General features: G+C 35.2%; 1 protein-coding gene across 1 annotated transcript in view; it reads left to right on the top strand.

The window, feature by feature from the left end:
- Positions 1-14568, top strand: part of LOC131679250 (uncharacterized) — a 51612-nt gene that overhangs the window by 36450 nt on the left and 594 nt on the right. The window lies entirely within an intron of this gene.

Genomic DNA, 14568 nt, shown 5'->3' with positions numbered 1-14568 from the left:
CGAATGCACCACGAGCCAGCAGGCAGAGCAAAGTGGTCGGAAATGCCAAAAAGGTGAACTTAATTCACTAGAGGCCAAACCATCGAATATATTCACAGGGTGTCTGGAGGAATTGTTCATACGAATATTCCCCACAATCTGATAGAAATTAAATTGATGCATGGCTTACTATGATTGAACTAGAAAAATTAACTTTTTATACTGACAAGGTAGAAAATTGGTGTCTTCGACATAGTTTTAGGAATGCTCACAGTGAAGAATTTTGTAGAACAACTTGAACTTGTAGGACTTAAGGTTAACGATTTATAAAGCGTTTTCTAAGGTAATCCCCTTGAATTTAGTTTTTTAATATAACTTTTTTCACTGCGACTTTTCGTGCAAATGATGTTCCAGGCAAATGTTGAGGTATTAAAACCACATAATATTGTTGAAGACTGCATGTAAAAATTAAATTATTGTTGATGACTGCATGTAAAAATATTGGTGAAGACTGCATGTAAAAAAATTACCTGAAAATCAGCGGTGCGGCGCCTCTCATTCGTTTTTGAGTTATTGAAGAATTTTAAATTTTTTACACCAACTTCAACTGCGTATAAGAGTGCAAACCAAAATGGACGAGCAGGTGCCATTTTCAATGTCCAGACTACGCATAATAAAGGTCAGAAGGTTTGACGCGTGGCACTTTAGAAACCTATGAATAGGATAAGCTCACTTAGTAATATTTTTTTTACTTTTTCCTTATAAAAGTGAACGAAATTTTTTTTTCGGTTCTTTTTCGTAAAATTTTGTAATTGCTAGTAAAAAATGTTAAAATATTCAATAACTTACAGTCTTACCTACGGTCTTCTACAATATTATGTGGTTTTAATGCGTCCAAATTTATTTGGAACATGGTTTGCAAAGTCACAGTGGAAAAAACGCTTTACAAATCGATAACTTTAAGTCCTACAAGTTCAAGTTGTTCAACAACATTCTTCATTACGAGCATTTCTAAAACTTTGTCCAAGACACCAACTTTCTACATCTTCATCATAAAAAGTCAATTTGTTTAGCTTGAGTGTAGTAAGCCATGCCTAATTTTAATTTTTATCAGGTTGTTACTCTTACTAAAAATCGTCCAAAGATACCCTGTGAATATATTCGATGGTTTGACCTCTAGTGAATTAAGTTCACGTTTTTGCCTTTCTCATATAAAGAAAGGCTATGCAATCACTGTAAAAATCGACTTTTTAACCGAGGCCCGGAGGGCCGAGTGTCATACACCATTCGATTCAGTTCGTCGAGATCGGCAAATGTCTGTGTGTGTATGTATGTGTGTGTGTGTATGTGTGTGTGTATGTGTGTGTGTCATTTAAACTCACACAATTTTCTCAGAGATGGCTGAACCGATTTTCGCAAACTTAGTTTCATCTGAAAGGTATAACGCTCCCATAAGCTGCTATTGAATTTTTAGTTGATCCGACTTCCGGTTCCGGAGTTACGGGTTGAAGAGTGCGATCACGCAGCAAATTCCCATATAAACTGGTACCACCATGATGTTCAAATGATGTAAAACATATTAAAATTGATGTAACATTACTCTAGTTTGCGGGTCTGGATCACTAATGATCAATCAAAGCAGCTTTGACAACATTGGCCACCTATGACGGTTCATGACGCCCCCGGGGAACCCGCCAAGTTCCTAAGCTAATATCACACGCATTCCCCAACGAATTCTCTACCGATTTTTACAAACTTGATTTTAAATGAAAGATACAGTAATACCATTGACTGCTGCTGAATTTCATTCGGTTCTGACTCTTGCTTCCGGAGTTACAGAGGTGTTAGTAAGGATACACTGGAATTTCCCATATAAATCGGTACAATCGTAATACCTCAGAGGCTAAAAACTATTGAAATGGTCACCAAATTACTTCTAATCGCAGATCTAGATCACTGATTGCCAATCAAACATTCTTTGAATATATTGTCCACTATCGACGATTCCGGAAGTCCAGAATTTCGGGCATATTCCACAATTAAAGTCACATCGGTTCTTCGGTGATGACTGAACCGATTTTCTCAAACCAAGTCTCAAATGGAAGGCAAAATATGCAGTTGAGTATTACGTCGCCGCCCCTCCTCCCCCCGCCTTTCCCTTACACCTCCCTCCTTCATCACTCCCCTCCCCTTGGACCACCCTCACGCCCGCATTTCCTTCATCCACCCCGTATACCGAAATAAGATGAAGGATTTCTGACGCATCCTCCACTCCCACTCTACTAACCCCCCATTCCCTCCACTTTTAAACCCATTGCACCAACATTTCAAAATATAATCACATGAAGATAACATTGAACTCATGCTGATTAAGGTAATTAAATACTATTCTTTTGCATTTCTCATATAGAAAGGTTATGCAATTGCTCCAAAAACCGACTTCCTAACCGAAGCCCGGAGGGCCGAGTCTCATATAACATTCGACTCAGTTCGCCGAGATCGCAAAATATCTGTGTGTATGTATGTGTGTATGTATGTATGTGTGTATGTGAATGTGTGTATGTATGTGTGTTTGTATGTGCGTATGTATGTGTGCATGTATGTTTGTATGTATGTATGTATGTATGTATGTATGTATGTATGTGTGTGTATGTGCGGATTTGTTAACAAAATGTCCACATCGGTTTCTCGGAGATGGTTGAACCGATTTTTAGAAACTAAGATTCAAATGAAAGGTATACTATTCTCATAGGTTGCTATTGAATTTCATTTTCAACCGACATCTTGTTCCGGATTACGAGTTGAAGAGTATGGTTACAAAACAAAATTTGTTGATTTGTCCACATCGGTTTCTCGGAATTTTCTGAACCGATTTTGACAAACTTGATTTTAAATGGAAGGTCCATCAGCTGCTGTTGAATTTTGTGTGGATCCGAGTTCTGGTTCCTGAATTACAGGGTGATACGTACGATCACGCAGCAAATCTCGATTCTAACGAATTCTGCGAATAATGTAAAAAGGTAAAATTTTTGCCTTTCTCAATAGAAAGGTATTGTAATTGCTCTGAAAACCGATTTTTTAACGGAGGCCCGGAGGGCCGAGTGGCATATACCATTCGATTCAGTTCGTCGAGTTCGGCAAATGTCTGAGCGTGTGTATGTATGTGTGTATGTGTGTGTATGTGCGTCTGTGTGTGTATGTGACCAAAAATGTCACTCATTTTTCTCAGAGCTGGCTGAACCGATTTTGACAAACTTAGTCTCAAATGAAAGATACAACGTTCCCATAGGATGCTATTGAATTTCTGATGGATCCGACTTCCGGTTCCGGAATTACACGGTGGTGAGCACGATCACGCAGAAAATGTCGATTTTAATAAATTCTGCAATGAATGTATAAAGGTGAAAATTTTTCCAAAATATGACCACAACTGCTTCGATTTGTAGTATTAGGTCACTAACATCCATTCAAAGTCTTTTTGGCCACATTGGCCACCATCATGGGTTCTGGAAGCCCCTGCGGAAGTATCCAAATTCAGAATAACAGTCACATCGGTTTCTCGGAGATGGCTAGACCGATTCAACCAAACTTAGTCTCAAATGAAAGGTGTTGCGCCTTCGTAAATGGTTATTTAATTTCATCCCGATCTGACTTCCGGTTCCGGAGTTACAGGTTGTGGCGTGCGATCACATAGCAAATTGCGATTCAAACCGATACTCCGATGAAAGCAAAAAAGGTAAAAATTTCGCTAAAATGTCTCTCAAACAACTTAAATTTGCTGTTCTAGGTCACCGACGGCCAACCAAACTTTCGTTGACTACATTGACCACCATAGACGGTTCCGGAAGTGCCCGAGAAAAGCGGCCATCTTTCAAAATTGACGTACTCACATCAGTTTCCCGGAAATGGTTGGGCCGATTTTCACAAACTTAGTCCCAAATGATAGCTATATTATCCTCACAGATGTCTATAAAATTTCGCTCGGATCGCTCATATGGTTCCGGAAATATAGACTGAACCGTCCGGTCACGTATGTAATTCCCATATAAGCCGGAGCTCAAAATGAAATTTCAGAAATCGAAATCGTCGAGATTTTATGTTATTACGATTTTTTTTATAAAAATCGACTTTTTTGGACTTTGCCGATTTCACACCATCTTTTCAGGTCAATATTATGTGGCTGTTTTTTCTTTTACAAAATTTTAGAACTCGAATAATGATTTCTTTTCTTGTATATTTATCATGTCATGTATAATAATAAAATGTAATATTTGCATTTGAAAGCTTTTAATGAATAGAAACAACGCAAACATTCTCGTGTTCATGATTGAGAAAGGCACAATTGCACCGCACAATGGCGGTTTTTCAAACAAAAGTTGGAAAAAACCTCACATGTTACCTAATTTGGCTAAAAATTACAATTTAAGCTAATTTTGAGGCGCTGAGCTCATTTTTTATGTCAAAAGTCGTAAAATATTAAATGCATTTTTCCATACAGTGTCATTAAACCTTTCTTAAAACTATGATCCCGTTTTCATGATAGATTTTCCGTTACTGTTCACCAATGTCAGCAATATCATAAAAAATGAAGAACACTACTATAAATCCATTGTATAACGTGTTGGTTTACTGTAGATTGTCTAACAATTTTAAACAAAACACCATGCGCCTCCATATCAGCAACAAAGCTTAAAAATCTCCTTAAAACTTTTTGCGCATCTAGGCGAGACCATGATATTCGAAAAGTAGAGGTTATTTCCCATAGAATGTATACTATGTGACCGTTCCGAAATGGTTCTGAAATTTGTACAAAATACATTGGTGAAAAAAGTATTTTTGATCTGACCACCTCAAACATAATTAAACTGTATCATAGTTCCAAGCAAATTTACCAAATGTATTTTATTCGCTAACCAAGTTCTTTCGTTCCTCTACACAATGCAACTAGTTGTGCTAAAATCGGACCAAAATCAAAAGAGCAACATGCCTTTGAAGTGAACAGAGCATCGGTGGTTTCGGAAATGAAAATCATAAAAAGTCCGGACTTTGCTATGTTTAAACTCATGTTAAAAATCTTGTTCTTTTTCAATCATCATAAAATTTTGAATATACATCATTCAATACATGAGAAATTTAGAAAAAATATAAAATATCAATATTTCAAAAATAAATTTTTGAGATTTTGGCCAGCCTTCAGCCACTGTGCACCGCTAGGTGGATTAAAACAGGTTTTTAGTAGTCTTGTCACTAAGTTAGAGTCGGATTCTGATGAGAGAAACTAGAGACGCCGGTTATCGACCTCCTAGCGAATCAAAACAGGCGAACGGCTCGGTGCGTAATGCAGCATACTGGTGAGTTTTGCCATTGAAATTATTTTAAACTCCCTCAACGATTTTAACCATAGCACGGGTCGATTGACACTATTGAATTGGATTTCCTACTACGGACACTGATTATCTAGGCTGCTCGGAGAAAGAAGCTGACATGAAAGTACAGCTTCCGTAGATGTCCGAGCCGCTTGGCAATACTCTCCCTGGTTCTTAACAACCTGTTGTTTGTATGGCCGAGTATGGAAAAAACGACAATGGTTACGTTCGATATTATAATCAGGCAATGGTTATTCTATTGTTGAACGATTTGATAAATGGTTGGTATATGGTACATATTTATGCGAGTAACGAGACCTGCTTAGGACTTTTTTGGTGGTATCCAACGGGGACCACTGATCGAACTGGTAAGTAAAGCGAAAGCAATTATTTGAAAAAAAATCACCCAAAGGCGAAATTCGAACCCGCAACCTTCGAGACCTCGCTTTGCAGGCAGGGTATGATCACCGTCGCTAGTGCGATAATCACATATTCTTTCTAGGACATCCTCATATCCCAAGGATAGCATAAGGGTTAGTGCATTGGGCCGGAGTCTCGAAGATTGCGGGTTCGAATCTCGCCTCTGGGGGATTTTTTTTCTTATAATCAGTGGCGCAAATTGTCATTTTCAAATGCCAACTTTCAGCTCAATCAAACCCAACCATGATTCAAATTCAAAGCCAAAGTTTTCGCTTCGGTGTATTTTCCTCCAAATTTTGCTCGAAAAACGACTTACGAAAAGTTTTATCATGCTGCCGAATGCATTATTAATGGTCTTTCCCCGCACGTGAAAGTTCACATATATGGCGATTTCAATCAACGCGGTATTGATTTCATACCAGATGCTGATAATGAGAGCATCCTACTTCCTGTTGTTGGGGAAAATGAATCTTTGCAGTTCATTTGCGATAAATCTGCCAGTTTAGGACTTAATCAAATAAATAGACGAAGACTTCTGTGTAACGGAATCACTTACTCCCTTATGGAAGAATGAAGCTTATCATACAGCCATTGAGTTTTCTATATTCTTGCATGTTAACGACAGACCTGGTGATAGTGAATTTGAGGAGGTATTTGATTACGAGTCCGCCAACTATGAAAGCTTGAGGCAAAAAATTAATGCAATAAACTGGCAAATGATTTTGAGAAATGAAGAAAATGTTGAAGCTGCCGTAGACATCTTCTACAAAATATTATTTGAAGTCATTCACGAATATATACCATTGAAAAGAAGAAGGCGTCACTATAACTCAAAACATCCCATCTGGTTTAATAGAGAAATCAAAAAATCGTAAACAAAAGGAACACAAAATCTACAAAAAATATAGCAGCCAAGATAACTTAACAAACTATTTAAATCTATGCGATCAATTGAACCTTGCCATTGATATCGCGTTTAAAGACTACAATGCAAGAACAGAACGCAATATAAAAACTTGCCCAAAAAACTTCTTTAATTACGTAAAAACTAAAATAAAATCGGATTATTTCCCAACAGGAATGCATCTTGATGGAAAGGTAGGCGATAACTCAGAGGAAATCTGCAATCTTTTTGCAACATTCTTCCAGGAAGTTTACACTACATTTTCAGAGAAGGATCGAGAGCGTGAATACTTTTCATTCCTCCCAGAACTTTCAAGAGATATTAACATTAAACAGATAAAAGTACATACAATCATGGATGCCTTAAAAAACTTGGATAGCTCTAAAAGCCCTGGACCTGATGGCGTTCCACCGGTGTTTTTAAAAACTTTGTCAATAGAACTAACCGCTCCTTTTTTTGGCTTTTTAACATGTCTCTAGAATCAGGTCGTTTTCCTAAAACATGGAAAAGCTCTTCCCTAGTTCCAATTTTTAAAAATGGTAAAAAATCCGATGTGTGTAACTATCGTGGAATAGCTAGCATCTCGTGCATTCCCAAGATTTTCCAGGCGATTGTTAATGAAAATTTATTCCACCAAATCAAGAACAGAATTACCCATGTGCAACATGGTTTTTTCAAAGGGCGTTCTACAAGTACAAATCTACTCGAATTCATTAACTACACATTAACAGCAATGGATAACGGAAACCACGTTGAAGCTCTTTATACAGATTTTAGCAAAGCATTTGATCGCATCGACATACCCATGCTACTTTTTAAATTAGAAAAAATAGGGTTTGAGCCAGGACTTCTTACATGGGTACAATCATATCTTACAAATCGTGAACAAGCTGTTAGATTTAAAAGGATAAAATCAATCCCAATTCAAGTTACATCAGGAGTCCATTGAGGGTCTCATTTGGGCCCGCTATTCTTTATTTTATTTGTTAACGACATTTTCTTCATTCTAAAAAATGTAAAAGTTCTTATATATGCTGATGATATGAAACTATTTCTAGAAATAAGAAATGGTGAAGACTTTCAGACATTTCAAAACGAAGTAAATATATTTTATACATGGTGTAATAAAAGCCTTCTGAAACTGAATGTAAAAAAATGTAATTCCATAACATTGAGTAGAAAGAATAATATACAGAACAATAGAATCTTATTGGGAAATCAACAAGTAGAAAAGTGTGACAGAATAAGAGATCTAGGAGTTGTTATAGATTCCAAAATAACATTCATAGATCATTATAACACAATAATTAACAAAACAAACAGCACACTAGGTTTTATTAAACCTTTATTTATTATTTATTAATTTCCAAGATCCCTACACAATAAAAACATTATATGTAGCCTATGTGCGTTCAACACTAGAATTGTAGTATGGTTTGGTCGCCTTTTTCAGCAACGCATGCAAACCGGATAGAATCAGTACAAAAGCAGTTTTTGATGTTCACTCTTCGTAAACTAGGTTGGACTGGACTACATTTGCCATCTTATGAAGCACGGTGCATGCTAATTGACATTCAAACCTTGAAAGATCGTCGTGAATTTTCTATGGTATCATTTGTAAACGACATTGTATTACATCGTATTGATTCAATCGAACTTTTATCGAAACTAAATTTTTATGCTCCTTCTCGAGAACTACGTAACCGCAGCATCTTTTGTACAATTCGCCATCGCACTAATTATGATAAAAACCAAACCTTTAAACCAAATGATGAATATTTACAACAAACATTGCGAAAGCATTGACTTCACTATGTCGAAAACAAAACTGAAGCAGCAGTTTAAAGTAAACCAAAATTTTAACTAGTGTTAAGTTAGGTCTACATCTGATTGACGACTTGAAATAAATAAATAATCATTCACTTTCAAGTTGGGCGGATTTTCATAACCAAACCGTACGTCTTCATTTCAAATTAATACTTTTTCATTCATCAACCGAAGCTGTCATCTGCTCTGTAGATGCCAGTTTAGGTTAAATTCTGGCATATTTTGCGTTTTCAAGCTTACATGAACAATAAGAAGTATGTTCAGAGTAGTTTTGCTTGAAAAACCTAGTCCATATCCCAGTACAGCGATATTCACAAGGTCTATGAAATCGAAAATGAATGGAAAATGATTGAGCAGCTCGGCTGTTTGAATGAATGATGCAAACGAAAAACTACGAATTGAACATAGTAGGGCATGATTTGAGATTTGTTCTTCCTTCAAGTTCAAAACAACCTGGTGAAAATTTGCAGCTCTGCTTATAATTGCTTTCGCTTCACTTACCATTCCGCATTTAGCAGTGCTAAATACATGTTAACAAATTGTATTTGAAATTTACCAGTTCGAAATCTGACATGTTCTTGTTGGTTTAATTTTTTGAACACCTTAAGGGAGTCAAATGTGGTTTAAAGAAATCGGGTTTTTGCATTTACGAACCCTTTTTACCTGATATTCGATTTACGCTACTTTTTTTACGAACTAAATTCGAAATAACAAACTCTTTCTTTACGAACCAAGTTCGTAAAAAAAGATTGAGAACGTACAGTACAGTAAGAAGTTGTATACATTTTTACATATTCTTAGCTAACTGTTACTAGTAAATGTTGGGTATTTCTGGAATGGGGTTGACGAGTGCATGATGGAAATCGATGTCTTGAGCCATTTTGTAATCCAAGTAATCCAAGGCAGTAAAAAATGAATTTCACCTTTATAATTAAAAGTACGTTCAGTAAAATCCACGTATCTTCGGTTGTAGTTCATCGATATGAAATATTATTATGCTGAGTTGAAGGTAATTGAATGCACTTTCGATCGCTAGAAAATTTTTTTTTAGTGCGACTACTGGTTCTGACGTTATTTACGAATCTATTGAACTTTTTCTTAATTTTTCGTCATTCTTTGAAGAAAAATGAACGTTTGGTCAATATTTTGGGCAGGATAAGCGATCCTAAAAATTATATTTTTATTGGAAATTAAGGTCTGCTTATTACCAATGAAAATAAGTACTTGTTAGTTTAAATCGGATGCAAATTGTGAAAGTTATTCAATTTTTTGTAGAATGGGGATTTCTGGGTTTCTCTGGGTCAATTTATTTTCTAGGGTTTGTTTCATAATAGTGAGGGATTCTCTGTCAGAGTTTTGATAGAATTTAATGTTCGAACTCGTTTATCAAAATGATTCAAGACATCTTATAACGATAATTTCAGGCTCAGGGGAGTATCAAAAATGTGGCATTAAAAATACCCATAATATCCCTAGAACGTTGCACTTGCGTTTCCCACCCTAAAGCGTTGCACTGTGGTACAAATGTACCCCACGCGTTTGATCGCAATATTTGCAGGTAAAAATGCAAACAAAAGATATGTATAATACATCATTTCCTTCGTTTTTGAATTGCGGATACAGATGTCTGAGTGAAAGTACGGAATTTATTGAATCAATGATACATAAATTGGTTTGAACAAAAAAAAATTGAAAAAATCGTGGTTTTGACTTTTTTCACAAAAATCATTATATCATTGATTCTAAAAGTTAAAAAATGGTCTAGAAACGGTATAAAATGGAATTTCGATATTGAAAAAGTGCAATTATTTGGGAGAGTGAATGTTTAACAATCCGGTTTTGGAAAATGCCACTAAATTGGGTGGAAATTGAAATGAAAAAAATATTTCTGATCATTAATACATTTGTAACGCGCAACGTTACTGTTACAGCAGATACTGTGCACTAAATATACTTGCGAGCCATTGTTTTGAAAAACCATAAAAATAAACAATTCAAATCAGCAAAAAGGAGAACGATTTTTTCTGCTTCAAAATTAAATTAAATTAATAGAATAAATGAATAAAAACGAATATATAATACTAATTGTTACTTACATAGGAAAACAACCAGTATTTAAACTGGTATTGTCACGAATCACATTTCCACTGATAGCACGAAACCTGACGAAACACTAACGGCAACCGTACACACCAACTTTGACACCTGCTTCCACGAAGGCTATAAGCAAACTGGCTATGCCACCTTTTCCTACTCTTCCTAGGGACTCTAAATTGAATTATGGGTAGGGTCCCAGGTCAGTAAATGCCGAATTCTCGTCTTCACACGGCTCCAAAGATGGCGTGGGGTATATTTTACTCTAGTGCAATGTTCTAGGGATATTTACATGTGTCATACAATATGACAGTAAATGTAATCTACATGCTCCACAACTCCCCGATACACATATCGGAAACTTATGAAGGCGCAAAATGTTATACTACGTTCACACTACGAGTTAAAACGTGTTTTAACGCTATCTTGATGACATTTTTCTTGTTGCTAATTATTATAACATGTTTTAACTCTGTAGTGTGAACATGGTATTAAATGCTGGCACTAGCTTCACGAATGATGACTTATCCACCTATATCGTTATGGTTTGCTCTATTAACAATTTATTTTACGTTATTAAAACGTCTAGATGTTTGTAATTTGAAATCATATAGGATTCACATTGGCTTCTACGATATATCGATTTTGCTGTACTGTTAACAAAACTTCAATATACTACAATATATTACGTAAAACATCTAAGCGCCAAATAGTATCCGTTCTTCAAATCATTCTGAAGTTTAGACTTTGAGATTTTTAACCCAAAATAAGTCTTGTTAGAAGTCCTACATAATTTCAAAACACGCTGGATGTTCTAGAAAGGGAAGAAAATAAAAGTTCCCAAATTATTAATTTTATAATACTTGACGTATGTAGTATCACATATTTTTACGGATTCGAATAGTTTGTATTAACATTGTACAAAACCCAGTTGAGCAGCTAGCGTTTCAAAATACGAATCTTATGACGTGTGAGGGTTTAGTTTACAACGAATTTTGTATCATAAGAGTGTTATTTTATGTAATACACTTGTAAATATTACACGCAGTATTGCATATCAATCATTTGATGACTTATAATTTCATTGAGCATGAAATTATTGTGATCATTTGGATAAACGAGTTCGAATATTACCCCACATTAAATTCTTTCAAAATTGTTCTATTTACTTGTTTAACAGAATTCTGACAGCAAGTCACTCATATATTATGAAACAAGCACAAGAAAAATTGGAATTGAGACGGTTCAATAAGTTGACCCAGAGAAACACAAAAATTGCCGTTTGACAAAAAATTAAATAACTTCGTCGGAATCAAACTAACAAGTGCTTATTTTCATTGGTTATTAGTAGGCTTTATGTTTCCATAATAATACAAGTTTTAGAAATGCTTTATCTAGCCGAAAAAGCTCATTTTTCTTTAAAAAATAAGGAAAAATTTAGAAAAAGTTCATTAACCTCGTAAATAACGTCAGAACCAGTATGGGAATTATGGTTAAAACCGACACCTTAAGCTTAACACTTTTTCTAAGTTGCCACAAAACCAATAAAATTATAATTTGTATGCAGAATTCTTCGTCAGAAAATTCTTAACAAGACTTAATTTTTTCAGCGCTTCAAAAAATTAATTTCATTAAAAATTATTGGTTGTAAAGCTTGGAAAACAAAGTGACTTTTTGTAGGCACTGCGGGTAAAACCGACACCCCATAGGGGTAAGATCGGCACCCCCTTTAATTTATTTTCTCTCCACTTTATTAAAATCTTTATTTTTATTAAAAATGAGATATATGCGTGATCAATAAAGTGTGAGTAAGTATGATGCAAATATGTGTTTTTTATTGCTTCATCATGTAGTAAGGGGAAGAAAGTTCGAAAGCGTCGTACTATAAATAAAAGTATTTTATGCTATAGGATTATTTATTGATATGGGTATTTTCAAATAATCCTTGCGCACATCATTGCAACCTTCAGTGCCATTTTATTTCGTAAGAGAAGATTTGCAAGCGTTCTAGGTTCTGCTAATTGGGTTCATTCACTTATAAGTGACACACACACACTTCTTAGTAAAACTATCTTTTTCAGATTTGATTTTCGGACTCTGATCATCAAGGATCTATTGGGGTATACATAAGATCATTGTCTCATTGTGATAAAGTTCGTCTATGACAAACCAAGAGAACACTAGAAATTCGGTTTGATGAGCTTTTTGCAGAAATAGAAAAAGCTTCGATAGAATCAGATAAGCAAAAATTCCAATTTTTTTCAAAGAGACTTACAAGAAATATACACAATAAAAGTATTTCTGTGTATTTCTGCTAATACTATAGTGTTCTAATAGGCTAATTGAAGTGTCACGAAGATCCGCAGCATTTTGCAATGAATCGCAAGTATACACAACCATCCTAACAGCGTGTCGGTTTCACCCTAACCATAGGGTGTCGGTTTTACCCCAACAGCGCACATTGTTTTATAAAAGTAATTAAAAATATTGAATTTCTCAAACTAGTCTTTAATGCACGTAGTTGATCATAGGAAAGGCCGATAATAATAGGTATTGAAAAATGTGGTGATTTGAAAAGCTTTTGTTCGGTTAAAACCTTAAAATCTACCAACGAAATTTACCATCCAAACGAGTATGCACGCTGCTGTCGTTTGTTTTGTTTATTTTTATGACATTCGGCGCACTAATGTAAATCCAATTTTTCTTCAAATGCCCTACATAAACGTACTAATAATAATGTGTCATTATGAAATGAATAAAAATTTGATTTCTAGGAAAAGTTGTGGGGTGTCGGTTTTTTCCACAATTCCAATAATCGAATTAAAACAAAATGTTCTAGCGATCGAAAGTACATTCTATTACCTTCAATTCAACATAATAATATTTCTTATCGATGCACTACAACCGAAGGTATTTGGATTTTACTGAACACACTTTTTATTTTAAAGGTAAAATTTATTTGTTTACTGTAACTTGAAAACTGTTCTACTGTACATTTTTTGAACCTTATTTTCTAATTCGGCACGCAATTTTACATCAGAAATGGCGTTCGAATGTTGAAGTTCAGATTTTTATTTTTATTTTGTAAACTAGTGTTACCGGGAGCTTTGAACATGGCTGTGCGCTGTCCACTCTAATTCCGCTCCACATGTTTCCCAATTGTCGAGTTTTTGCAACTTTTTCGCAAGACATTTCCTAGGCTAATTTATGAATCGCCTTGGAACAACTGGGCGACCGAAAATAAAAACCGCAAGGAAAGAACATGCCTCGTAAAAACCGTTTCAAGTATGTTAGAATATTAAAACCGGATATAAACTTCAAGTATAAAAATCAGACTGGGACTCTCCTTTGTAAGAGTCGGATAAAAAATAGTGAATACTATTAACATCGGAAAAAATTCCATTCTTACAAAGTAGATTTTTTTAGCCGACTTTTACTGAACATCACGATATACGGATGCTCCTGCAAACGATTTGTTTGTTTTAACCGGGTTTTATATAGAAGGTTCAACCTTGACGAGTTTTACGGGTCAGAGTTTTTTAAGCTATTCTTATGCTGAAGGATCTCTGTCCAAGTTTTACGCTTAAAGTTTGTTTCCGATTTTTGTATTCTAATATATTCGAAGCGGGTTTTACGCATCATGTTCTGTCTTAGCGACTTTTATTTTCGGTCGTTCAACTTGGGGAATATTCGCAAAACGAAGCGCTTTAACCTGAAATGAGCATTTTTAAAATTTACGAACTTGCAACGTTTTTTTCTAACCAAAAATGCGATTTTTTTCCTTTTCGTTTGAAACTCGAACATTTTACGAATTTTGGAAAAACCGTTTGCGATAGCCAAGGGGATACAAAACTTAAAACTCCCTTTTCTCTTGCTCTTCTCCTCATGTGTCATTGCTATCGTTTTCAATTGCTATTTCATTTATTACTTCTCTGCCTACAGTTAATATGAGCGTAGTAACAAATTATCTATAAGAGC

Source organism: Topomyia yanbarensis, chromosome 2, assembly GCF_030247195.1.
Source record: "Topomyia yanbarensis strain Yona2022 chromosome 2, ASM3024719v1, whole genome shotgun sequence".
In the NCBI taxonomy this organism is placed as follows: Eukaryota; Metazoa; Arthropoda; class Insecta; order Diptera; family Culicidae; genus Topomyia; species Topomyia yanbarensis.
The sequence above is the reverse complement of the archived record's forward strand: the minus strand, read 5'-3'. Positions and strand labels throughout refer to the sequence as shown.